General features: G+C 36.8%; 1 protein-coding gene and 1 pseudogene across 9 annotated transcripts in view; one reads left to right on the top strand and one right to left on the bottom strand.

Moving 5' to 3' along the window:
* Nlgn1 (neuroligin 1) overlaps positions 1-27,802 on the top strand; it is a 905,434-nt gene that overhangs the window by 231,965 nt on the left and 645,667 nt on the right.
* Positions 15,416-15,556, bottom strand: LOC120101250 (small nucleolar RNA SNORA42/SNORA80 family; annotated as a pseudogene).

The raw sequence follows: 27,802 nt of genomic DNA, 5'->3' as shown, positions 1-27,802 counted from the left end.
CCATTAAATATTTGTGGTAGGCAGGGCTGTGTGCACTGGCTCTGTAATTGAATAAATATGAAGATTTTTATGTAAATTTGCATATAAATGTGAGTTGGAGGATGCTAAAAATTAGTAATTTTGTGTGTATTTTGTGCATGTGTATGGGGGGATATAATATAAAGCTGCTAGTTGACACAAAACTGGGAGGATATTAGAGATGGTTGAAGGTAGATTTTTAATTTTTTTATAAGGTAAATTTTTGTGGTCTTTTGTAATTTGAAATGCTATACTAAGAAGCTGAATATATTTTAATTTCTTATCTCAATAAGCCAAAGACCTTTCTGTGTTATAAAAGTACCTGTTGAATGTATACATTATTTTAAGATACTGTTAATTAACTGTAATAGTTTTCAGTTTATTGACAATCAATATACCTTAGTTTAACAACAAAGGTGACAGGACACCACAAATTCTAGAATATACTGCTGATCTATTTTATTGACAAAGACTTATAGGAAAGAGGGTCTCATTTTCTTGTGCATGCCCCTTGTTTCCAAACAGAAATTAACCTGACACTAATTAGATAACTTAATTCTTATTAAGTAGACTTTTAAGGATGGCAAAACCATCCATAGCAGTTATCTTTCAATTAACAAATAATTTTCCAGTTAAAATAATATATTACTTGGAGAATTTAGAAATTTCTAAGTATAAAATATTTATTTAGTTCTTAAGAAAGCATCTTTAATAAAATATTATAAAATAAGAAGTGAATCATGAACAGCTATTTGCTATTTTGAAACCTCTAGAAAAGGGGTTTTAAGAAAGTTATACATCGAACTTTCTCCTAGAGAATTTCCTTTGAATCCTATTTTCATAATTATGCAGTCTCTCTCCCACTTCTTGATAGCTTGTTTAATATTGCTTTTTTATTGCTTTAAGAAAAGGAGACTTAGTTGTGATAAAACACTGAAGAACTGAACATTCATTCCAGCCAGTATGGGCTATAGAATTTTAATGAAAAAAAACCATTCAAATGCAATAAATAATTTTTGAACATTCATACAAAACTTTTTAAACTTTGCATACTAAATTCAAGTCACCTGAGACATGCTGAAGACCACAGCAGTCAGGAGTTGTAAAACATTTTCTAGTTCATAGTCAGAGGAAAAGGAACTATACTTACCTCTAAAATAAAGCCTATTTCCTGGTTACTCACATGGCATGCTGGGGAGGGTGAACAAAGGCAAAGCTGTCTAATGTAAGTACAAAGATAAGATAGTTTGGAAGATAACGCTGTTACATAACCAAGAAAAGGATTCTGAGACATTAAATATAATGAATTTATAGTGAATGCACTTTTGATACAGATACACAGGTATAGGTGTTTATGACCGCTTGTTTGTGTGTGAGAGAGAGATGGGCACAGGATTATTGTCTTTTAGATGCCATCTATCTTTATCTATCTATCTGTCTGTCTGTCTGTCTGTCTGTCTATCTATCACCTATTATTCATCTATCTATCATTCATTTATCGATCTACTTGTGTATCTATCATCTATCTCTATCATCTATTTTCTTTGTGAGACAGGAGTCTCTCACTGGCATTGACCTCACCAGGTAAGCTAAGCTGACTTCATAATGTGCCCTTTGGATTTTCTGTCTCAGCTCCCCCAGCAATGGGATAGCAAGTGCATATCACCATGCCTTTATTTTAATGTGTGACCTGGGAGTAGAAGTCAGCATTGTAGGGCAAGAATTTGTAGGCTAAGCCACTTCCATACATAGGCTCTGGGTATTTATTGATAAAATAATAAACATGATTGCCTAAACCACCTGACCAAAACAGTCTCATTCTTATCTGATTTTCTTTCCTTTTGTAGTAAGTCTGCTATAGGAGCCTAACGAATACAGAAACCAAAGGGCGTTTCAAAACAGTATGAACATAGCCCAGGAATGACAAACAGTACAGGAATCTAAAAGCTTTCTTAAAAGGCCAGAGCTTGATAGTGATAGAGTCTTGGAAATCATGGGGCCTGATATTGTTCTTCCAGGCGAATCTTGCTAGCATTTAAAAATTGTGTTATCCCTCCCCCATAACTAATTTTTAACATCATTCTTTTTTAATGTTACCATATTTCAAAATGTTAGTCTGATTTATTATCTCTGCCAGGGCATTTCGTTTTAGGCACTTGCGTTATCTAACAGTTATTTCCTTCAGATGCTTCTTCAATGTAGAATTCTATTGGTTTTATTTACCACACTTAAATTTTCTCTTAAGTGAGGAAGATCTTTGGTTTTTCTTCCCTAAGTAGCATTAACTACATGTTTTAGATAGTCACTGGGATTGGGACAGTCCTGTTGGAGAGCTGAACATTGAGAATTGTGGACATAAGGTATTGGGGTCTCAGAGATGCGTGATGGAAGCTGCAGCAGATGGGGTTGTTGAGAGAGTCCTAATGGGAACTCTAAAGCATGTGGTCTTTTCAAGAGTGAAGACTGGAGGCAAGCGCCTGAAGAGGCTAGAAGACTGCATGGGGTGCCACCCGGTGTAGGTAGGCGGAACTACACTTGGACCCTTCAGAAGAGCAGCAAGTGCTGTCCCTCCAGCTTTCTCAGTGATGTCTTTTTTGTTGTGTGTTGCTGTACAGCTAGTTTTAGAATCAAGCGATGGAGAGATGGTTGTAATGTCGAGGTGGCTATTTTAAAGATTTTGATTTAAGGAACTTCCATTATCTATGACCTGTTAATGACCCTCAAGTATGGAGTGTTTTGTTAGGCAAGCAAAGGAGGATTTTTCACAGTGTGAGTGAGGCCCATGGAGACTGTCTTCAGAATAGTGTTCTCATCTCTCTTTGCCTTTCCTTTCTAAGTATTGTCAATTTTACAGTCTTTGGTTAACTGTTAGAGAACACTAGTACCTCAAATTCCCCTCATTCTTTCTTTGAGTTTTAACTTTCTGTTTATTCCTTAACAACAAAAATTCATTTTTTACCTAAAGTAAACGCATCTGTGCGTATTCGTATCTGTGTATGTATTACTGGAGTGGTGGGTGAGAAAGACAAGCAATGGGAGTGAATTCATTTACATATGTGAGGTAAGAAGGAAGGATGGAGGAAGAAGGGAAGGAGAAAAGGAAGCAAGAAAGGAAAGATGAAAGGAAGAGGGAGAAAGGAAGGAGGGATGGAAGGGAGGAGGAAGGAAGCAAGAAAGGAAAGACAGAAGAAAAGAAGGAAGGAAGGAAGGGTACTCAGATCATCATTTACACTTCTATCTTTGTACTTTGTACATGCAATTTTTTCCCAGACTTATTTTTGAAGTGAAATATCCATCAACAACTTGATAAATTTAGTTATTTATAATAATATATAATCACAGTTATAAGAACAACATTTATTTGGATGCTGTATAATTCTGGCATAGTATAGTTGTTGCCTTGAAGTTATTTTCCAAAATAGATTCATCATAGGTGTAAATGAGTTTCAATCCCAAGAATTCTTGGGATTGTTTTTCTTGTATTATTTATGAAAACTAAAATTGTGACACAAAAATTTCAAAAATTATTTCTTATAATTTGATTTCAAGTGTACTTTATTTCATTCATAAAGGAATTTTGTATTTTGATTCTTTCTCACACTTCCAGAATTTGATCCTGAATCAGACTTTTTACAGCTGGGTAATAGCCTCTTGGAAAGCAGTGTTTATAATAGAAATGCTGCCGTGACATTAAATCTAGCAGAGTTGGGAGACAGCCTTCAATCTTTGTGATTTGCTGACAACATGGAAATCTGTTTTCAGATACATCCGCAGTGTCTATCTTGAGAGTTCCAGATTGTAGGGAATGAAGTGCCTTCCTACTGTAGGGGGGGAAAGAGGCAGCATGTGTAAAAATGGGCTAAAGGGTGCTGTGAATGCCGCAGTCTTTCTGATAGTTCTTAGAGATCTGTGTTACAACCCAAGTGATGGCTGTGCAAATGGTTGTGTTTTAATCCTCTCCCTAGAATCTGGGGAGAGTAGTTATGAGATTTTCAGGAAAACTACGAGAATTTCTTATCATAAAAAAACAGTTTCACTTGGAAGATGTCTGAAATCACTGTAGATTTATTTTATCTGCAGGGATTCTAGTGTCCATGATCAATACATACATGCTCAAAGAATGGCGATGAGCTAAGTCCAGCACAATGGGATGGATCTGGGTTGATATTAGTTCTGTGGTCCTTGCCTTTAAGTTGAGGGGAAGTCTAGAGGATTCAATCAATCAATCAATCAATCAATCAATCAATCATGAGATAGTTGTTTGCAGTGAGGTTGACAGACTTTAAAGAGGCTTGAATTCCAACAGGCTAGAATGTATACTCTTTCCTTCATAAGAGAAATAGCTAGGGAAAAATACCTATACGTTCACCGTTCTCTACCATTATGTATTCACTAGACACAGACAAGATTTCAGGGATGGCCACTTTAAGTACAACTCTTTGTAAATATCTTCTAAAGAAGAGGTGGATGGGATCCTTTAGAGATTTCTGAGAGCAGGACACTCTCAGCAGGAAAGCTATTTCAGTGGCCAAATATTTGTAATTTGCTCTCACAACAGGTTTTGCTTTAGAAACTATTAGAATTTCATTATGTAGAAGAGACACTGGGGTGGGGATGATGGAAGTCTGATGAACTCAGAAAGAGCAGATGACAGGGCTGTATAAAGCATGTGAGAATTTTCAGCTTTCACTCTATTTGAGATTAGTATTTGCATGGTTCTAAGCCAAGAACGTGCATGAGTTGACTTTGTTGGGGCCTCTTTGTCTGTTCCTAACACTGTAGCCAGAACTGATGTCAAGAGTCTTGTTCTTTTGCCATCTCTCAGCTTTGTCAGTTAAGCATTCTACTGTGGCAACACGACTTGCTCTTCACAAAAGCTCCTCCATATTTTGTTCCTAGAAATATTTTGACTTTGACTCACTATTCTTATTATCTATTGAAGTTACCACTACCATTTAAAAATGAACCCACATGTGGGCAGTGTGTGCCACTGCATGCTCTTGGGCGTATCTAGCTGTGTTTCCAGTGCCCTTCACTATCAAGATGAGTGTTTCTGTCTGAAAGGAAAAGGGAGGCTTTTTACAAAGAGGAAATTGATAGCTGGGCTCAGGTGCACAGACGCCCTGAGAGGTGTTTACTCAAACTTTTTACCACAGTGTTAAAAATGGCCACACGGATGCCTCCTGCATCAAGTGGGATGTTTTCCACTTGTATAAAGTGTGAGGTACTTGGAGAAATGTTGTCTGTGAGAAGACAATTTCCTTCTCTCATTCATTCTCATTCTCTCTCTCTCTCTCTCTCTCTCTCTCTCTCGCTCGCTCGCTTGCTCGCTCGCTCTCTTCAGTTTACATCCTGCTTGTGACCCTGGCCCATCTCAGCCCAGTCTCCCCCACAATCTTTCCCCCAATTACCCCCTCCCTTTTCCTCAGAGAGGGGGAAGTCCCCTTGGGTACTTCTACCCTGTCCTACGAAATCAAGTCACCACAGGACTAAGTGCATCCTCTCCCACCGAGGCCAATTGAAGACAATCAGGAAGATTGGACTTGTATCAGTACTCTGAACATCCTGGTTTTTCTTAGTTTCTAATTCTCATGTAGCCGTATAATATTTATAACCGCAGAGAATACACTGGACTGGATTTCCTCTGCTGATCCCCACAGCTTGTTAAACCTCTTACGGATAATCCACTTACATAAGCTTATATTTACAACACCACAAGGCATTGTTCTGTTACCCATTTTAATAGAATCCCGAGATGATGTGATAATTGACAACCTGTGTAGGTATTTCCTATTAGAATTAAAACAATCCACTCGAGCCAACAAAGGTAACCTTGCCTAAATCCAATTTTTAATCACAAACTAAACTGTTAAAAATTTCAAAATACAAAGGAAATGCATATTTGTAGTTCTTAATAAGAGAGAACACTGAGAAGCCTCTGTTGACTTCAAAATCTGTAATTTATTGAGGGTACACATGAAAAATATAGTCAAAATAAAAAACCTTTAAAAATGCCCATTGTATCTTTATAAAAGAGAGAATAAATGATAATGTTTCTTTAGCCCCATTCCAAATCATAAGCACTATAACACATTCATAATTATATATGTTTGTAGACATATATCACTATAATACTAGTGCTGTGATACATATTTCAGAAAATTTTTACACACATGTACACAATTGTATACGTCACAATTTTTTAAATGAAGTGGCATAACAGATATGCTCTGGAAATTTGTTTTCTTCCACAGAACAGTCTGGTACTCACCGACACCTTAGGAATCTGACCTATCAAACGCATGTATTAAGAAAGCAGGACTATTGTCCAGCTTACCAGTCTCATCTTGGAAAGGAATTTCTAAATGTTTCTTTTTGATAATATTCATGATCCAGTTGATACTATTAGCATGAGTCTTTTCAGTAGCATATATGAAACTTCCATTTGAAAAGAGCAACAAATATTTCATTCCTCTGGCGGTGTGGATATAAAACGGAGTGAGTGAGGAGGGCCAGAGTGCGAGAGAGGAGGTAAGTGTCTCACTCTGACAGTTAAGAACACACACTAGAAGAAGAGTATGAGGAGTAGCAATTAGCACTTCCAGGAAGACTTACAGATGACAGCAGATCATTTTGCTATCTATATAACCTAAGAGTTTATCTTCGTCATGAGAATAAGTTAATTTAGGATCTTTCCAAAAATACAACACCCTTAAAAACAAAACAGTTAGCAAAAGTCTATCTTCTTTTTCTAGGCACTGGGGAATTTCTTTTGCTTAAAGACACTATTAGCTATGCAAAGACATGAACACAACCAGAACGTGTACAGGTTATTGTCTGCTTCTACTCCCCGCAGTTTCTTATTCAAACTCCATCCCCTCCCTCCAGTGCTGTGTGAGGCAGATGTTAACAGTTGTGCCTTAGTTTATTCATGTGGCTCAGAGCTATTAAGTAATTCATTCTATGAAGCTATCTCTGGAATTAGCCTGCTTCTGTAAATAAGGACAAAGATGCTCCCGTTTTCTGTCCTGATTCTCATTGGCTCTCAAATAAATATGAAATGAACTATAATGGTCGAAGAGGCAGAGTGGGCCTGGTGTTCTTAAATAACCATTATTCGTTTATTGTGTTTTGAATAAAATCTCATCATTTCTCTTTATCTAAAGAGGAAAACCATCACACATTTCTATCAAGTATTAACTATATTTGTAATGGGAATACATACAATATTTTTGAGGGAGGCTATTTCCCAAAGAATGAATAATAAATAAATGATCGGCCTGGAGAGATTGCACTGACTGCTCTTCCAGAGGTCCTGAGTTCAATTCTCAGCAACCACATGGTAGCTCACAACCATCTTTAATGAGAGCTGATGCCCTCTTCTGGCGTGTCTGAAGACAGTGACAGTAAGTCATGTACATAAAATAAATAAATCTTTAAAATAAATAAATAAATGATCACCAAGTCACTCAAGGAGCCAAAATTTAATTCTTTTCCTTTGGTGCATAGAATGGATTTATCTCTTATATAATACTTTACATAGATTACTATTAATTAAATGTCAGAGTATACATCAATAAAAATCCTTTTTCATACTGACTAGAGACTATGTCTATGATGATTTAATTTAAAATATATTTTCGAAAGTGCAAGTCTATGTTCAGTAGAAGTGAGACATGAATTTCCACTGATTCTTTTTAAAGCTGAGCCAGTTAATCAGCAGCTATGGAGGAAACGTGTGTTCCTTAACACTGGGCAGACTCTCGGCGTGCAGTACTGCAGCACGGAATGGCAGTACATGGTGCACGGATTGGTCACGCCTACAAAAGTGGTGGAGTTTTGTTTACAGGTTTGAAAAGATTTTAACTGTGTGGTCTGACTTCTTTTTTCTTTCTAGTAAAAACTGAAAGAAAGAAAATAAAAACAGAACAGTGTTATAGTGTTTAGCCTTGATTTGTTATTTAGTAAGATGCAATGTGGTTTAAAGAGGAAATGCTATAATGCCAATTACACCTGTGATTCCTCTACCACATTTTTGCCAAGAATTCTGCCCTTTGTTCGTTTCCTGTGGGAATTTCTACTAGAGCCATAGAGAAATGGATGGAACCAGGAAATTGGGTACTCTGTAAACCATTTCTCACCTGTGCATCTAACAATGTTCTGTTTATTCAAGGAAGCTAATGACTATTACACAGGCTTAGGAATAGAGGTTCTGAAGCAAGCTATGCTCACAGGGATTGTTGGGGACATTTCTTTCACTCCGATTTAGCTTTCCTATACTATACCATACTTGTGCCCTACAGAATCTGTGAGTTGTTCTAGAACTAAAAGTTACAATATCAGCAGGATTAGGTTCATGGATTAGAACACCAGACTGTTGCACAATCCGGAGAAAGCTGAAAAATGGTTTGATTCTTAAATCTAGATTTAATACCAACTTGACCCATGGTTAAGCATGGAGATTAGAGTTGCTTTATCAATACTGTATGTAATGTTGGCTACAGTTTTCTAGAACTCACATAATTGGAGAAGCTGAACATAAATTGTAACAGATAATATCAAACGAAGTCTTAGATACATTGTAAAGGATTAGGAGAGATCAAGCTGTGAAAAGAGTGACCTTATGAATCTTCTGAGAGCTGTCAAATCTGGGCACTGATACAGTCTTCCTTGTTGACTTGAATGTTCAAAGTGAAAACAGAAAGATATTCAGACACTTTCTCTCTTTCTATTCCTTTAAAAACCTTTAAGAAAAGTCTTAAGAGACACGTGCTCCACTATGTTCATCGCAGCCTTATTTATAATAGCCAGAAGCTGGAAAGAACCCAGATCCACTTCAACAGAGGAATGGATACAGAAAATGTGGTACATCTACACAATGGAATATTACTCAGCTATCAAAAACAACGACTTTATGAAATTCGTAGGCAAATGGTTGGAACTGGAAAATATCATCCTGAGTGAGCTAACTCAATCACAGAAAGACGTACATGGTATGCACTCATTGATAAGTGGCTATTAGCCCAAATGCTTGAATTACCCTAGATCCCTAGAACAAACGAAACTCAAGACGGATGATCAAAATGTGAATGCTTCACTCCTTCTTTAAATGAGGAAAAAGAATACCCTTGGCAGGGAAGGGAGAGGCAAAGATTAAAACAGAGACTGAAGGAACACCCATTCAGAGCCTGCCCCACATGTGGCCCATACATATACAGCCACCCAATTAGACAAGATGGATGAAGCAAAGAAGTGCAGACCGACAGGAGCCGGATGAAGATCGCTCCTGAGAGACACAGCCAGAATACAGCAAATACAGAGGCGAATGCCAGCAGCAAACCACTGAACTGAGAATAGGTCCCCTATTGAAGGAATCAGAGAAAGAACTGGAAGAGCTTGAAGGGGCTCGAGACCCCAAAAGTACAACAATGCCAAGCAACCAGAGCTTCCAGGGACTAAGCCACTACCTAAAGACTATACATGGACTGACCCTGGACTCTGACCCCATAGGTAGCAATGAATATCCTAGTAAGAGCACCAGTGGAAGGGGAAGCCCTGGGTCCTGCTAAGACTGAACCCCCAGTGAACTAGACTATGGGGGGAGGGCAGCAATGGGGGGAGGGTTGGGAGGGGAACACCCATAAGGAAGGGGAGGGGGGAGGGGGATGTTTGCCCGGAAACCGGGAAAGGGAATAACACTTGAAATGTATATAAGAAATACTCAAGTTAAAAAAAAAAAAAAAAAGAAAAGTCTTTAGAAAATTGTTGCTTTAGGTCAAAAGCAAGTTGTGGGTGATCTCTGACATTCTTCATTCTCATAAAAAACCCTAGATATATAAGGATCCATTTGATTATAAATTTGAAGGTCAAGGGAAATAATTAAGAATGCTTTGAGAATTCTTTTTTTTGCAATGTTATGACATTCTTTTTTATATTTTTTCGAATTCTTATTAGTAGAGTGATTAGGTAACTTTACCTAAATATTGTTTTTTTCTCTTTGGATGAACCTACAATATAAAATGCTGAGAATACTCTCAGCCATGCTTTCTATTTGAATTACTCTGTCATTGGCATATATAAAGAAGATGGTGGGTCAAAAGCTCCATGACTTTATTTAAATAATGTTCAAATAGAATAGCTCACACGTAGCACGCATCTCGTAAAGATTATTTTTACTACTATTCTCCAATGGGTACGCTTTTAAAGTTCTGTTAAGTTACTATTGGAAAACAAAAGGAATCAGAAAATCATCATATAAGGGGATATTTTTAAGGCACTAAAATAGCCAAGATATGATGCATATATCCTTAGTTGTTCTCAAAATATAAAAAACTTGTCTGATATCTTTAACATAAAACTGAGTTATGGTTGCAATGACAATGGAGACATAGGCCTTCCTGTATTACTATGCAGAAATATAGTGATGGTTTCTTTTGTTCATGGTTCATCAAACACACCAGAAACCACCTGTGACATAAATATAAGGGGGTGTTTTTGTTTCTCTATGTATTCATTATGATTTTGAACTTTCAGACCCAGATAGAAATTGCTAGAGGTATTTAATTCTTATCCTTCTACATTTTGGGGGGAAGAAAGATATGTGACCTTGTGGTAAGTCACTCACTATAAGTGAGGTACATGTGACAGAAGGTACATCTGCCTTCTAAACATCTCATTGAAATGAAAATTTGTGACCTGATTTTTTTTCACACAGAATAAATCTCTGGCCTTCTGCCACTTCTTTTTGACAAATGCAGTTCTTTTATTTTAACCAGTGAATAGATAAGGGACTGTATTTTTTGATTATTACTTTTACAGTCAAAAGGGTGACAAAGTTTGCCCATTGCTCTATTTTGATTTTCCAGGCTGAGAAAATATAATTGCAGCTGTGAGATGAAGTAGGTGTAAAATGAGTCAATGGTTCTCTTAACTTCAGTCAAGAGATGTTGGTTTTAACCTTTAATCGGAAAGGCTTCATTACGCAAACACGTTGCACAATCCAGAAATGAATTTGGAAGTGAGTAAAAATTGTTTAAAAGAAGTTCACCTGGTAGATTTCAAAATAAAAGTGAAGATAATAGCCCTTTAAATTATTATTTTCTGTATTTCAACAGGTCCTTTCTATCACCCACACAGTACATAAGAGTTCTTAATTGCTCTGTGATTTATACTTCTCTTTTGTGAAATGAAGATAATAATCTCTACAAAAGAATTCATGGATAATTTGATAAGAAATGCAAAAGTTAACTTTAAGATTCTTTTCATATCATGGATTATTTTTATCAGAGTTTCAATCCTCAAAAGGGAAATATACTTCATTGAAACATGGTTTTAGCATCTCAGAGACCTATGTTATTCTGTTCCTGTAAGATCCTCATGAGAAATATTCAGAATAACTTTGGAGGAGGACACATTTTCACATTGAATTTTCATGTGCTCATTGTAAGTGTTAATTGTTCCAAGGTCAAGATGAGAGTCTGTAGCACAGGGAATTGCTGCTTCACTGACGGTATTGTTACATGCAATCTAAAAGTATATTGATAATATTATAAATTCATTAAGTGAAAGAAACATTCTAAATTAGCTCCAGGTTTGATGTAATCAAACATTTACATTCTATCACATACACATTTACATCACCAAGAATATATTGTTCATATTAAATACTAACTGCAGAATTTAATTTTATCGAATCAAAGTGGGATGCTTATTAACATATAAAATAATAATGGAAAAATTTCAAGGAGTGTGGGTATGTTTTAGGGAAAGGATGGGACGGTATTAAATGAGAATATAAAAAGGATAAGTAAAGGGTTGGGAAGAATATTGCTGACATTCTCTTTGACGTCTGATAATTACTCCCTTAGAATTGAATTTTGCCACGTTTGATTTCTCACTCTAAATATGAATGGAAGCAACCACCAGTTAGGGACATTCTAGTAAGTAGTGGGAAAGGATTCATGAGCCTCAACCACCAACAACTGACAGCATCGAGGAAAGGAGAATCGGTTATCTCTGAGAATGTGTCTTCTGGTAACCTGATCACTCTCTATTTGATGGTCCCTGTAACCAAAAGTAGATGGACAGCACACATTGGCGCTGAGAGGTTATTAAATAGAAAAGAGTATGTGATGTGGGAGTGGGTTATTGGAGGTGGGTCTCGAAGGAGTTAGAGAAAAAGTGATTAAATATATTTTATGAAATTTCCAGAAAATTAATGAAATTTAGATGGAAGAAGATCTTGGTTTTGTTAACAAACACCAGGGTAGGAAGACTAGCTTTCGGGTCTGTGAAATGACTGTATGGTCACCCCAGACATGGCTAGATATGGAGGATTGTCCTGGAAAACCAGTTGACTAAATTAGTTATGAAGACTATAAACGCAAATCTTGTTGACCAACACAAAATTCACTCAATACTATTTTTGAAGACATTTTGTCTCACTTTGCTTTGGGCAGATTTTTTCCCCTCACAGTGTGGTATCCCAAGCCACTAGATGATTTGGGAGTATCTAAGAGAAAGATGAGACTGATGACTGAAGTGGAGCTAAATTGATCCAAAGTCCAGAGGCCAAGCTCTGAATCAAGAGGCTGGTTATGGAAAGAGCTTGCCCTTGGGAAGCTATGCACAGAGTGTGATGTCTGCCCTCTGTGTCCCTTGCCTCATTCTTTCTCTTGCTCATACTGTCTTCTTTCTTTCTTCCTCTTATCTGTCCTCCTTCCCATTTCTTTCAGTCTCCCTCTCCTCTCAAATTGTTCCCCTTACCATCTGGTCTTTCTCTGTTTCTCTTCATTGTCTTATATATGGCCTTTAGTTGTGAGCTAAATGCTAATATCCTCATTCATTCGTGAAAACATTCAACACATTCTATAATCATCAAAATGTTAATGCTCTATCGTTTGCTTCCAAAAGACACAAAAATTGTGTTCTGTGTACCACATAATATACATATAAAATGATTTACAAATTATCTCCAAATTTGCCTTTCAGTCAATTTATTTAATGAAATAACCTTTGAGAAAATGAGCTTATAGCCCATTGATAGAAGCCTGCTTTAATCTGTTTATTTATTTAGAGAGACAGTATATAATTTATATGGAAGGTTTACATTTCTCCATAAACTTAACTTTCAGCATTTTCAAAATGAAAAACTATACATATCAAGGTATATACTTATAAATGTACACATACACATGTGCATATGTAAATATATACCTAGTTTAACAGAGTCATGTACCACCATACCAAACAGATGCCTTGTTATATATATATTATATATATGCATATTGTATGTATATATATTATATATATTCTTGTACATATATTAAAACTCCTACCTAAGAAAAAGTTTAGAACCCATTTAACTTTTGTTGAGCATATTCGTTCTCATTCTCTCATATCACCATGTATCCTTGTCCCTAGACAAGGATACCTAATATAATACACACACACATAAAATTTCATGTACATGGATAAAATCTTAAAACCACAAGTAAGAAACAAAACTTACAATATTGTGTTATTTTTCAAGACAGACTTTATATGTTTTCTCTGATTATTTCCCACTTAACACACTTTCCTGCAGATAATACACTTTCCTGCAGATAACATGACTGCATTCTTCTGTATGGCTGAAAATCATATATTTTATTTATAAAATACCTTCCCTTATCTATTTATCTGCTGTCATACTTCCAGTTTACATCTACAGTGTAGCAATTGGGAATAGTGTTATTTTATATGCAAATATCTCTGTCATAAATTGACCTAAAGTCCTTTGGGCAAACTCTCAGAAGTGTTATTCTTGGTTAGGTATTTCTATTTAAGAATCTCAATACTGATAGTGGCTTGACTAGTTTATATTCTCACAGGTAGTGAATAAGGGTTTAATTTTGTCTCCATCTTTGCCAACATTTGCTATTATTTGTTTTCTTTTATATTAATATTTTTCTGGAATTAAAATACAATTGTAGCATTTTTACTTCCTTTCTACCCTTCATCTTTTGCATTACTTTCTCTCAAATTGTAATGGCCTCTATTTTTAATTTTCTCTCTCTGTGTCTCTCTCCGTCTTTCTGTCTTTCTGCCTTTGCCTCTCTCTTTGTCTCTCTCTGTCTTGTGTCTCTGTCTCTGTAAATGTCTGTGTCTGTTTCTCTCCCTCTAAGTATATAAATGCAACCTACTAAGTCTGTTAAAGCTACTTGTATGTTTATGATTTGGGGCTGACTACTTGATATTAGATAATGACGTCACCAGTAGACTTGCTAATGTGAAGGGGGAAATCTTGTGGGGCCCCAACCCCAGACAAAAAGCTACAGGTAACCAAGGGAAGGGATGCTGAGAGTAAGAGAGCTATTTGTTTTCCTATTTTTTAATCTTTATTTTTTACTAGATATATTCCTTTATTTACATTTCAAATGTTACTCCCCTTCCCGGTTTCCTGTCCATAAGGCCCCATCCCCTCTGAATATAGGACCCCCTTTGGGGGAATTAGAGGAAGGATTGAAAGAGCTATTTGTGTTCTTAATGACTGCCATCCTGACTCGGAATTTTAAATGTTACTCATGTAACTTGGATTTGAATCTCTCTGATGCCCAATGTCCCTTGATGTTTGCACTTACTGCACATTGAGCACTATCATTTAATTCCATTAACTCGTTTGTTGATTGGGTTGTTTTCTTTTTGTTTTGTTTCTGAAATTTTGTAGGTTGCACCAGTGTTCTTAATGCTAGTTTTTTAGGGATGTCAGTTGGTCATCAAAGGATTGAACTGGTTTTTGTTGCTGTTGTTGTTGTTGAACAGAACATTTTCAATTTCATAAAGTGTAGTTATGAATTTTTGGCATTATTTCCTGCTCAACTGGAGTCCTGTTCAGAAAGTTCTTGCCTGTGCCTATACCTTGAAGTATTTTCCTTAAACATTTTTAGATGCTCACGTCTTACAGTAATGTCTTTGGTCCATTTGTAGTAGATTTGGGGCAGTGTGAGGGGTCAGAGCCTAGTTTCATTCTTCTACATGTGGTTACCCAGTTCCTCACCACCATTGTTAAACAGGCTATCTTCCCTCCAGTGGGTAATTTTGGCATCTTTGTTAAAACTTAGGTGGTTGTAGCTCTGTGAGTTTAGAGTGAATCCTCGGTCATGTTTCCTTGATCGCGGTGTCTGTTTCTGTGCTAGTACCATGCTTGTCTTGTTACTATGGCTCTGTAGTGTAATTCGAGGGCAGGAGTGGTGATAGCGCCAGCATTTTGCCCTTATAACTGATTGGCTAAGCAAGCACAATCTTTTGTGCTTCTCTATAGTCATTAAGCTTGTTTTTACTATTTTTATGAATAATGATAATTCAACTTTGATAGAAATTTCATTATTTATAAGTCTTTTTTTTCTTTTTCTTTTTCCACTGTGTGACCCACTTCAGTGCCAGCAGCCTACATGCACCGAGGCTGGGCAATGGTTAGGAGCCAGTTTGCTCTAGCACGGGACACTATGAGAGGCCCACAGGGATGAGATAAGTCTTTATTTATAAGTTTGAACCATGTTAAGCTTATATTGTAGAAATGAGGACATATCAAAAAAAAGGGGGAGACTCCATTTCACTTCAGTTAAGAATAATAACTTACACCATAAAGTTATTATATTTAAGAAAAATATGTAAATTCAATAAAAATCTCATATATTCTATTGAAATATGTATCAGTTTGCCCCAATAATTTTTTTAATTTAGTGTTTCCACATGTTTTCCAGAAACTAATTATAGTCAGTGGACAATGTATTTAATATGACTTAACAGATTCTTGTTTTAGCTTCTTATTTTTACTGGTTTTTGTTTTACAAGACACTGTATATCCAATGGTTCACAGCCAGTGTGGTACAAAACATCCAAATTCTGTATTGTTGTGTTTTCTCATTGTTTGATTAGGTTAAACACACTGAAAGCATTGCCATGAGGCATTGCTTATGCGTCCTAGGATGTGGAATAGCTAATGCTTCCTGATACTGACTTATTTACTACGGTTATAGCACCTTCATAATATATAGCTTAACACTTCCTTAGAACCATAGTCATCACATCTCACAACCAAAACAATATATTTTTTCAGTTTCTCATCACCAAGAAAACAGAGAAGTGATATATAGGGTGAGAGATATTTTCGGATGGTAGAATACTTCTTTTCCGCATCCTTAATAATCCTGATGTGAATAAATAATTACATAGAAAATGGAATATTATTCTCCTGAGTTTCTTTTTTAAGTCATTCGCCATTGGTTTAGTAAATTAATATTATTACTCTATATGTTAGGAATTCTAAAAATGACTACTGGAAGCTCCTTCATTCAGCTCTGGTGTGTTCTTCTGTTTCCATTAATCTTTGAGTATATCTGGTATAGCCCATAACTTCTGGCTTCCTTAGTATTTTTCTTTCTCAAACTTAAACTAAGGATGAGGTGTGTGTATCGTGTCTCATAACACACTCAACTGTCTCTGGCTGTCTGTTGGTCTCTTGCTGTTACCATGATGTCAGTGAGTTGTTTCAGTAAAGACTGTGTGACCTACAAAGCCAACACTGTTTGCCATGACCCTTCATGAAACTTATCTTGACTACCTTGCAAATTTCTTAGTTATATCTTTTACTTGAGTTTTGTTGACATATTAATTTAATTTGTAAGTTCATGTTTTCTTGGCCAAATGGAGTAACAGAGACTGATCTATCAATGACCTGAAAGATCCGAAGAACGAAATTAGACTAAACTAGTCAGACCCAGCACATGAAAAGATAAGTTTCAGGATGCTAATAGCTATTCTTTTTTTTAATTGTATATTTTTTATTTACATTTCAAATGGTATTCCCTTTCCCAGTTTCCTGTCCAAAATCCCCCTATCCCATCACATCCTATAAGGGTGTTCCACCTCCCCAACCACCCCCCCTTCCTGCCTCCCAACCTTGACATTTCCCTACACTGGAGAAGGGGTGGCACGTCCAGCAAGGGCAGGACTATGGGCTTCTCCTTCCATTGGTGCCCAACAAGGCCATCCTCTGCTACATATGCAGCTGGAGCCATGAGTCTGTCCATGTGTACTCTTTGGGTAGTGGTTTAGTCCCTGGGAGCTCTGGTTGGTTGGCATTGTTGTTCTTATGGGGTTGAAAGCCCCTTCAGCTCCTTCAACCCTTTCTCTAATTCCTCCAACAGGGACCCCATTCTCAGTTCAATGGTTTGCTGCTAGCATTCGCCTCTGTATTTGTCACACTCTAGCTAAGCCTCTCAGGAGACAGCTATATCAGTCTCTTATCAGCATTCACTTCTTGATTTCATCAATATCATCTAGTTTTGATGGGCTGGATCCCCAGGTAGAGCAGGCTCTGAATAGCCATTCCTTCAATCTCTGCTCCAAACTTTGTCTTCATATCCCCTCCTATGAGTTTTTTTTGGTCTCCCTTTTAAGGAGGACTGAAGCATCTGCTCTTTGTTTGCTCTTCTTGAGCTTCATGTGGTCTGTGGATTTTATCTTGGGTAATTCGAGCTATTCTATTTTAATGAAAGCAAACACTGTGAAAGAAACTCCCCCTGGTTATTACCTTAGGAGGGTTTATAGACTACATATAGCGAACAAAGACTAGGGTGCAATCTAAAGAATGCTCAGAATTGGAGATGGTGCATTCTGTTCACAAAGATAGTTGCCTACAATTTTCTGTATGTACATATGTGTATGTGCGTTCGCATGTGTAGTGTGCAAACATGTAGAGTTCTGAGATTGATATTGTGTCTTCCTAGATCCCTTTTCAGTGTACATACTGGAGAAAAATCTTTGCTAAACCTAGAACATGCTGATTCATGTAGTCTTCGTTAGCCATTTGTCCTAGCATCACCTGTCTCCATCTTCTAAGCACATGATTACAAAAGAACTCACCCACCAAGGGAACCTTTTCATGTAAATTCAGAGAACTCAAACTCAGGTTCCCATGCCTGTGCAGCAAGCTCTTTAGTCACTGAATCATCTTCTCATCTGAGTATTCTATCTATCTATGCATCTGTCTGCCCATCCATCCATCTGTTCATCCATCATCTATCTATCTATCTATCTATCTATCTATCTATCTATCTATCTATCTATCTATCTATCTATCTATCTATCTATCTGGGTTTCTATGTGGAGCTCTGGCTGAATTTGCTCTATATATCTGATTCACCTCAAACTCAGAGATTTGTCTGCCTCTCTCTCCCGAGTGCCAAGATTAAAGGCATGTGCCACCATGTCTTGCTTAAATTATTTCTTTTCAGTAATTTTTTTTCCAATTCAGTTATTTACAACTGATATTCTCTGATGAGTGTTTCTATTATTTTGCATTTGAAAACAATGTCAGAATGAATAAAATTTGGCAACTTTTGGGAGATTTGGCATGTGGGAGGTTAAATTGATATGTTTGACCACTGATACAATTTCTCTGATGATTCATGTTTATCTCTGTTGAATTTTTAAAGGACCATTTCTATCACAGAGAGGCTGATCTTTTGTGACATAGGTTGCAAGTGTTGTGTTAGCTCTTCACTTGCATTTGCATTCTGTCTTTCCCTGTGCTTTATTTTAGAACACTGGAGATATTTTGTTGAAATTGAACTTATTAATGTTTCATTTCTTCTAGATATTTAGTTAGAATTAAGAAAAATTTCCCCATTTTTGTTTATAAAGCAGTCTTCCCACTGCTTACATAGCCTATCATTTTCTTAAGTGTGTGTGTGTGTGTGTGTGTGTGTGTGTGTGTGTGTGTGATTTATTGTGGTGAGATACATTATTTATAGAAGTAGCCCATGAGCTCTTTTTCATGACAGCACTTTTGCCAGGCAATAATATTTCCATATATTCTAGGGGTTGCTTCTGTTCATTCATGCTGTTCTGTAGAAAAGTGTCATGCCTGCATTTGCCTAGAATACTTTTATATGTAGAAAGATGAGTATCACCATTGTTGTTTTTTTCTAGTGATTATGTTTGTTATCATATATAACTTTAGCATCACCTTTTTTAACAGAAGAAAGTGAAAATGACATTTTTTATAAACAGCATGTCAGTTTACATATTGACATAGCTGATAAGAGATAGTCACAAATTCTTCGTTTCCTCTTCTTTGAGAGACAGCATCTAATTTTCTTTCCTTTGAGTCTGTACTGAAACTGGTGATTTACATGTCTCTTGGTATGTAGGAGTGATGATATTCTGTGACCAAGCAGCCAGGACAGGTTGTAGCCTCCAGATCTTTTACAAAAATTTCAAAAATCTATTTTGGAGAAAACCAGCCTTCCCAATAAACATTGCTACTACTCATAGAAGAAAAAAAGCTTGTTTCTCTCAAGTCTCACAAAGAAGTTCCAGAACATTTGAAAGCTCTCGAGATTCAGATACTCTCTACACAGAGGCACAACCAGCTCCACAATGAGACATGTGGACAAGGACCAAGAATTTTGTACTTAGTGCCCCTGGCTGAGTTATCAGCCATTACCAACTAGTCAGTCCAATGATCTTGGACACTTAGCAGTAGTTTCCCCTGGCCCAAGTGTTGTACCCAAGACTGATGGGTTGAACTGCTCAATCATCCGTGTGACATTCTTATTTATTTATTTATTTGTTTGTTTGTTTGTTTGTTTGTTTGTTTGTTTATTTTTTATCCCCTCAACATTCTGAGTCAGGTGGAAGCTCATGAGAAAGGTTTGCAATAACATTGCTGCTTTGATGTATCATAACAGTGAATAAAGGGTTCAAACAGATAGTTAATTTAACTTCTATGATTGCATTAATATGCTACTGTGGACTCTCTATACTTTATCTTTTTACCTTACCTATTTAAATAGAATGATAATCTTAGTATTATCTAAAATCTTACCATACACATTCTATTATGTTACTGGAAATGTCCTGAACCATCTTCTAAGAAAATTTATTACCTTTATTCTATTTACTTTAAATAAAAATCTACCTATACACCTGCATCTTATTGTCACACACAATATAAAAATGTTTCAAACATGTAGAGCTAAATTATTACACCATTTTAGGTCTGTTTTATCCCCTTTAGCATTTAATATTTTTCAATTGCTTTTCTTAGTCTCTCAAAACCTATTATCAAATCAATGAAATATCTCAACATAGAAAAACTGTATATCTTGAAGCATTTTACCTTTTTTATTAGAGAAAAGTAGTATGCATAGATATGTAAATGCTGCTAGAAAACTCTTTAGGCATTTTTAAATGGCTAACATAGACACCAAGATAGATAAATTTACACCGAAGATAGGAAATGAGTGGATGGCATTGTTCATTGTTATCTGAGAAGGTGTTGACTTTTCCTATTTGTATTTGTTTGTTTGTTAATGGTGGTGTGTGCACATGGTGTGTGTGTGTGTGTGTGTGTGTGTGTGTGTGTGTGTGTGTGTGTGTGGTCGTGTGTGTGTGTGCATGCTGTAGTACATATTCTGTTCATGTGGAGAACAGAAATTCATGCTGGTGTCAGATTCAATGGCTCCCTTCTCTTTTGGAATAGTCTCTTACTGCACCTGGTACTCACTGCATGACAAGACCATCATGGATGACAAGATGCAAGGCAGTAGTGTTTACCTGTCCCTTAAAGGAGCTGGTTGCAATATGTTTCACGTGAATCCTGGGAATCCAAACACAACTCTCATGTTTGTGCTGTAGGCCCAACTTTTCCATATTTAAACTGTGGCGTCTATAGAATTGCACTGATCGCAAACAGTTTAGTCCAACTCTATAGCTACATATCCTGGCTCTTCCATTGGGTTGGAAAACTGCCCATATTGTAGGTTGTTGAGAGTACTAAATGCTCTAATATTCTCCAAGCATATAGAAAAGGCACTGCATGCAATAAACAGCATGCAAGAATTCATCAAATTAAATAAAAGTAAATTGGAAGGGGGATATATTACTGTTTGAGTGTTCCAGTGCATGGCCTGTATTACTGTAGCAGGTCTTAGCACAACCAGCATGCTTTCAGAGTGACTCCTGCTCCCTGCCAATAGGATTTCTGTGGCAAGTATGGAAGGGACTTCTGGAACGGGTTTGGGTCTGTAGAAAGTTCTAAAATCTAAAAATATCTGAATCCTCCTGTGCGGTAGCAAGCCGTTCTGTTATGTACACACTTCAGTACAGATGGGTATTTTGAGAAAGTGTAAGCGAAACTGCTTATAACAAATGAATTTTGCATTCTTGAGATTTGTTTTTCTCTCAGTATGTTATCATTCTGAGCTATATTTTTGGAAGCAGATATGACAGGTGTACTTACCAACTGTGCCTGTAAGAATTATGATTTTTAAAGAAACTAACACCGCAAACCTTTGGCTCCCTATCCTTTTTCAAGCTGAATTTCTTTTCTTGCATCAATTTGTTTACTTCCTATTTCTCAGAGGGTAAACATTTATAATTTATACCCTGCCTGTTTCACAAGTGATGTTAAGACCACTTCCTAACATTCATGCAGAATAAGACAATTAAAATAAAATAGCTCAAACCCATGGGTATATGACTGAGTAGTCAGTGAAGTTCATGGTGGAAACACATTATTGTGAAACATGGCATAAAAGAAGTTTAGTTTGGAAATTCCTGGTGACCAAAGTTAATGTATGTGCATATTAAAGGGATTGATCAAACTTAATTGATATTGATAACTTCTTTTCATTGTCCTGTGTCATGAAAACATTTAGTTCACGATTTCCTAGCTACTCAAGAAAATTTGTCTTCTTGTGGAGCTTTTGTGGAGGGCAAGGATGTTCCTCATCTCCCAGACTAGAGTTGATAAAGACAAAGGGCAAACATTGCTAAGGTCACTCAGCAAAAATATATCTTGGCTTTCGGTTTGAGGCTATTTTGTCTCACTGCTTCTGGTGAGTGTCAGCCGATGTGTCCAAGCTAGATCACGTTCTGCTCTGGACTATTAGATGAGACAACTAGAATACGGAATGATTTTGTTTTTAGTGTATCCCTGGCTCCATATATAATGATTGTAGTTCTTTACACACAAGCCTAAAACCCTCACTCCTTCCCTTGTCCTCCAAGTGAAACTTTTCTGCCTCCTAAGAGGGTCCCCTCCCTCTGCTTTCCTCACCGTTTTGCCTGTCCTTCTTTGAGTTTACTTAGGAAGGTTTGCAAGAGCATGGGAGGGAGGTTGGTTACTAGAAGATGATGGGCAACTTGTCCATGAACTACCACTAAAGAATGTGATACTCCCTCCCTGAATTTCACAATCAATAGTGCCTCAGTGAAAGGTGGGGCTTCAAGATCTCCTTCTTGAAGAAATGTTGAGAGACACAATCCCAGGCAAATGATTATGGCTTCCATGATTTCATGGGTATAGTGGTTGTGTCAAGACCAGAAGTGATTTTGTTGTTGTTGTTGTTGTTTTGTTTTGTTTTGTTTTGTTTTGTTTGTAGCACACCTCTCTGCCATCCATTGCTCACATTTTTCCCTCATTGTGAATCCTATTGCTTCAGCTTTGGAGAGGATGATATCAATGCCTTATTGAACTGTGAGCTCTCCACTGTCACACGTTCTATCAATTTTGGCCGGTACTTAGTCTCTATTAACTACCACCTACTGCAATAAGACAGAGCAAGGCTAAGGAGCCATGAACATTATAAAATACAATAATGACTTGCTAGGTAAAATGTACAAGCCAGTGAAACCTTGACAAAATGTTATAGGCGTAACCAATTGCTTCCTGACTGAAAACCAAAGAACTCATTTCCAAAACTGCAAACTGGGTTGAGAACCAAGGAAATCATAGAACTGTTTTGGGGAAACTCATCTGTTGATTTTTTTTTAAAAAAATAGATGTGGTCAAACTGTCTTCTAAGGATGTATTTTTCAGGACACTTCCCTCACTAGTCACTGGATTCACCTGCATGTTACATCATGTTTCACAATTTTACCTTTCTTTACCCCAAGAATATTTGGGATAGGATTGCCTTAAGTGCAATTCCTTGGGGAATTATTATGAATGCTACAGAATGTGATGTGTAAGGAGCAAAGAGCAGTCTCATGTTTCAGGGTATTTGATCACACTGTGATCCCTGAGATTAAATCTCTATCTCATATCAGAGTCCAACCTGCAAGAAACTTGAGTTCAATGACTTCAAACACCATCATTGAAGTTTGCACAACTGTCAATCCGCAATTTCAGAAGTGAATATTCTAAAATATGTTTCCTTGTTAAAATAAAACTCATGGTTTAGGTGTTTTAAATAGGACACACACACATGTTTTCAGTCTTCCTTAAAAATGTTTTATTCCCTAAAAAGGATTTTAAGACTACATTCTTCAAGATATGTAAACATGCTTTGAAAACTTACAAAATGGAAATTTTTGTAATTATTAAATCATCAGTGATCATAATCTAGCTCAAATAAAAATACTGCCCAGACTTGAAGAAGCCTTGGGCATTCGTACTGTTGACTCCTGAATTATGCTTTCTAGGATGTCTAAGTTAAGAACTCTGCATTCTGGGACTAATGGAATCTCCAATTCCTTTTGCTGAACTAGACCTTCAAGCACTGAACTTTTTTCATTCCTCCACCCATTATCTTCCCAGCCACCTGTGCTTTCTATGCCTGTGACATCTGCAGTTACATAGAAACTCTTTCTCTTGCCAGTCAAGGAACTGGCTTTCTCAGCTCAGCACCTTGTCTTTGGCTGTCTCCATTCTGTGGCTTCTCTTCCTTTTGTTATTCCGAGAGTTTTGCCTCATTTAAAATCTCTTTGCTGTTACTTTAAGGATGCTGGACAGTAACTATGAGGTTCTAATCCAAAGTTATTATTTTATAACATGAAATGGTTACAAATTACAGAACAATTGGAGACTCAATTCACACTCTCGTTGTAAAGTGTTTTATAATATGACACATATAGCTTGACATAAGCTTACAAAATAAGAATCACCCCATTATATCTAAAAATCACCCCAATATCTTTATAGCTACACTTGTATTTTGTTTCTGCTTAACCGTACAAGACAAATGAAGCTCCTGAAAGTGAGAATTATGAGTAATGGAGAACTTTTGTGGAAGAATCTGTCCAGTGATTTATGTAGAGTTTAGTATTTACTCACATAGAATCAGCAAATGTGACAATGGATCTGCACCTGCTTGTATCAGGAGGATAATAATGTATGATTTTAAGTTTGATGCAACTCATTAAAATCTTTAAAGTAGCTTGAAAAAGAAATAGGATTCAACATTCCTGCCAATACAACATATAGAGAAGGGAAGGGAAATGGCCTGCCTTGCACATTAAAGACAGACACATTGCAAGAACAATATATATTATCAGTAAATGTTGTGGCCGTTTACCTGAAAATCATAAATCCAAAATGCCTTCTAATATAACCATTCATAATAAGGATTGCCTTGAGCCTTTGCAGTCACAAGTCATGAATGCTTCTCCTTTTCTGTGGGTCTGCTACTAACAAGCATATAATTAAGACGCTGTAAGAACCAAAATTGCTCTTTTATTGATGACTGAACATAATGCCATTAATTGTTCTTTAGGAGAGAAAACCATTTCAAAGGCAGACAGTTTTCTTGAGAATCAGAAGAGCAGTCTCAGTTCAAAATCAAATTCAGGGCAATGATATCTAAGAACTACAGTTGCAATTTATTATATAGTAGGGAGCTTTTATTTCTAATCACATTGAGACCTTATGTCTACACTGACATTAAGTTGGAGATAGGAAAGACCTCCTTGTTTATTCTAATGATCGTATGACCAGTCTTATCTGTACAGACTCTGGCAGAGCTGACATGCTAATTGATAGCATGGCACCACTGATATCCAAGCCCACTGCTTGGGCTTCAAGACAGAATAAACAAGGTAACTATTTTCTTGCATTAATTCTGCCTGTCTTTAACAATCTCTTGAGGGTATACAGACATAGCAGTGTTTCCATACTACGCACAGTAGTCTTTAGTAGAATCTCTAAGTCATCTGCCATGACAAAAATATGGATTTTATACTTGTTGATGTATATTATAGTCTACACATATATTTCTGTGTCAATATGGGTTTTATATATGAACAGGACAGAAAAACAGCTTTACGACATTGGAAAAACTATCCAGTATTATATGAAAGCTATCAAAGTGAAGAATCTGTTACATAGCTTTATTTGATGCTTCTGTGAAAACAAACTGGCAGTTATTGTCACTCTCCTTCTCCAGTGGAGATATGTACCCAGGAACTTGACAATCACTGTATGACCTAATAGTCTACCTGATAGTGTATATAGGCAATGTCAGAAATACTGACCATTTGGGAGCCATTTGAAAAGCAAGTAAGTATGTCCAGAGTCATTTAGCACTTAGAAAGTTCCAAGGCAGCAGTTTAAAAAAATGGTCTTGGGCCACAGGGTCTCCTTTGCCAGATAGCACATCAGGTTTATTACAGGAGAGCAACATTGCAATGCCTTAAACCCTGATTCACAAATGCTAGAGAATGACTAGCTTTAGATGTCATGTGCCTTATAGTAGCTTCCGATTATCTGGGCTTCTTTGTGTGTGGCTGAAACCAATCACAGCTTTGCATATTATTTACACTCTTGTTGGATTTTCATTTTTTGAGTTACATATACCATTACATATTTTGTCAGAATCTTTCTTATTATTAGCCTCTACACTAATATCCATCTTGCTGAAGAGTGATGCCTGGAACTCATACATGTTTTGTTCTAAATTTATCCAATTGCTATCCAATTTTGGTAGATGAAGAAGTGTCTCTGCATCCTGTGCTTCTCTGGGTTTGTGTGGGTCTCCTTGTCTAAGAGCTTGTGCTGCAATCATAGCAAAGTGAGAGTTATTCCCACTGCCTTAGAGAAACTTCCACGGCAGAGGTAGAGGATGCCGGTGAATTGTGCCTCATTATCAGCCCCCCAGCTACAGAAAACGTCATGTTCCCATACTCTAGAAAAGGTGAAGAGATGCTCCCACCTTGAAGTGACTCATTAATGTTGCTTGACAGCATGTAACACTTATTTTAATTAGTATCACTATTGGGAATGGGAAGTGGTTATCAAAGAAAACCAGAACCTGGACCTATCCTTCCTTTATTTTCTCCCCAAGACTCGATTACCACCCCAAATATACTCTGGCGGCACTTAGTCTATCTGCGGGATAGGTGAATTGAAATTCCCGTTCTTCAATTTTCCAATATTGTTTTATACATTTCTGAACACATCTACATCATTATAACCTCTAAAATGTTATTAAAACTGTTAAATTTTCTGGATGATTGAAGAGCAAAAGAATTATAGTCAATTAATGTGAGACTGGCAGTTTTAGTGCTCTTGAAACATATTTTATATACTAATTCAACTTTATAACCTAAAGGTAAAAACCAAACAATTACATAGGGCAAAGTCTGCTTTGATGTGTTATTTCATCCATAAGACACTGAGAAAATGTTCAAATCTCTCAGCTAATGTAAGATGAGGAACATGAAGCAAAATACATGATCTCTACAATTGAGACTCTGAATAGAAAAGAGTCTTCCAGATTTTCTCTGAGTGTCCCAACCTCACCTCATCACATTAAACTTGGAGATGCTCTGATATGTTGCAGAGACATTCTCTTTGATTTTAGAATCTGTCACCTAACCTTTGGATAATTTGAAGTTAATGAAATGCCCTAGTCTCCTCACCTGTAAAGCGAGAGGGCTTTTTATAAACAAGGAGACGATCATGTGGAAATGATAGAAAGGTATTAAGTGATGGGTACTCTCCCAGGGAATCCCAACAGTGCATTCGACAGGTCTTGAGTTTTTCACTTGGGTAGCAATGGCCATAGGGTGGCTGGCATGTGAGTTTATTAAAGGAATATTTAGATAAATAAAATCAGGGGACCTAAATTTACCGAATGAATTGAAAAGAACAAAAAACAAAATACCACCGGTCTGGCATTCCTATAGGGGAAGGGTAGTTGAGGATTCTTGAAAGTTAAATATTTTTAAGTTGTATAAAGGCTTACTTATTATTGTCTTCCTTTAAACAAAATCAGTGGAATGAATGTAAATTAACAAAGCAGATTTGTTTGATTTTCTTAAGAGATTAGGTTGAGTAGTTAAACAAAGGTTGTCTACCTGGTAGAGGGCCTGAGGACATGGTGTCTGCTCAGTCTACTAGGTAGGATTCCTCTGCTGCCTGCCTGCAGCCAGGGCTTCCATACACAATAGAAAAGCTGATGTCAGGGATGGATGGCAAGAGATATAGCATCAGAATGAATGCACACCACCTGGAGCCAAAACCCAGAAGGCTGAAAGCCAGACCTTACCCCCTCAGTCTTGTACTACGTGAGGCTACAGTCATAAGGTGATGCCCACTCTGAGGAAGGGTCTTTTCTACCTTAATTAATAATCTTAGAGAAATAACAGGGCAGACCTGCTCAGAGTTGTGTCTCTTACCGAATCCAGGATGAAATGAAGTTGACAACCATAATATCCATCACACAATTTTACTTCAAATTCCAAGTTGACAACCTTGCTTTTAAAATTAAAATTAAGTGTATGCTTTTGAGATGGTGGAATGCTTAGTGAAGGTTTGTAGCAGAATAGGGAGGTCGGCTTCCATCAACAGAACAGATAAATTTCTTTTATGAAACTGTTTGCACTGATGTTGTTAACACTACATTTCCTCAATTCTGAGTATTTTTTCAGTGTGTGTTTAGAGAAGTGTCTTTTCTTTCTCTTAAGGATCTCTAAATTCAGTGGCAACTGGTGACTATAAATTATCTAAAGTCAT

The sequence above is a fragment of the Rattus norvegicus genome, chromosome 2 (genome assembly GCF_021556685.1).
Source record: "Rattus norvegicus strain SHRSP/BbbUtx chromosome 2, alternate assembly SHRSP_T2T, whole genome shotgun sequence".
Taxonomy (NCBI): Eukaryota; Metazoa; Chordata; class Mammalia; order Rodentia; family Muridae; genus Rattus; species Rattus norvegicus.
The sequence above is the reverse complement of the archived record's forward strand: the minus strand, read 5'-3'. Positions and strand labels throughout refer to the sequence as shown.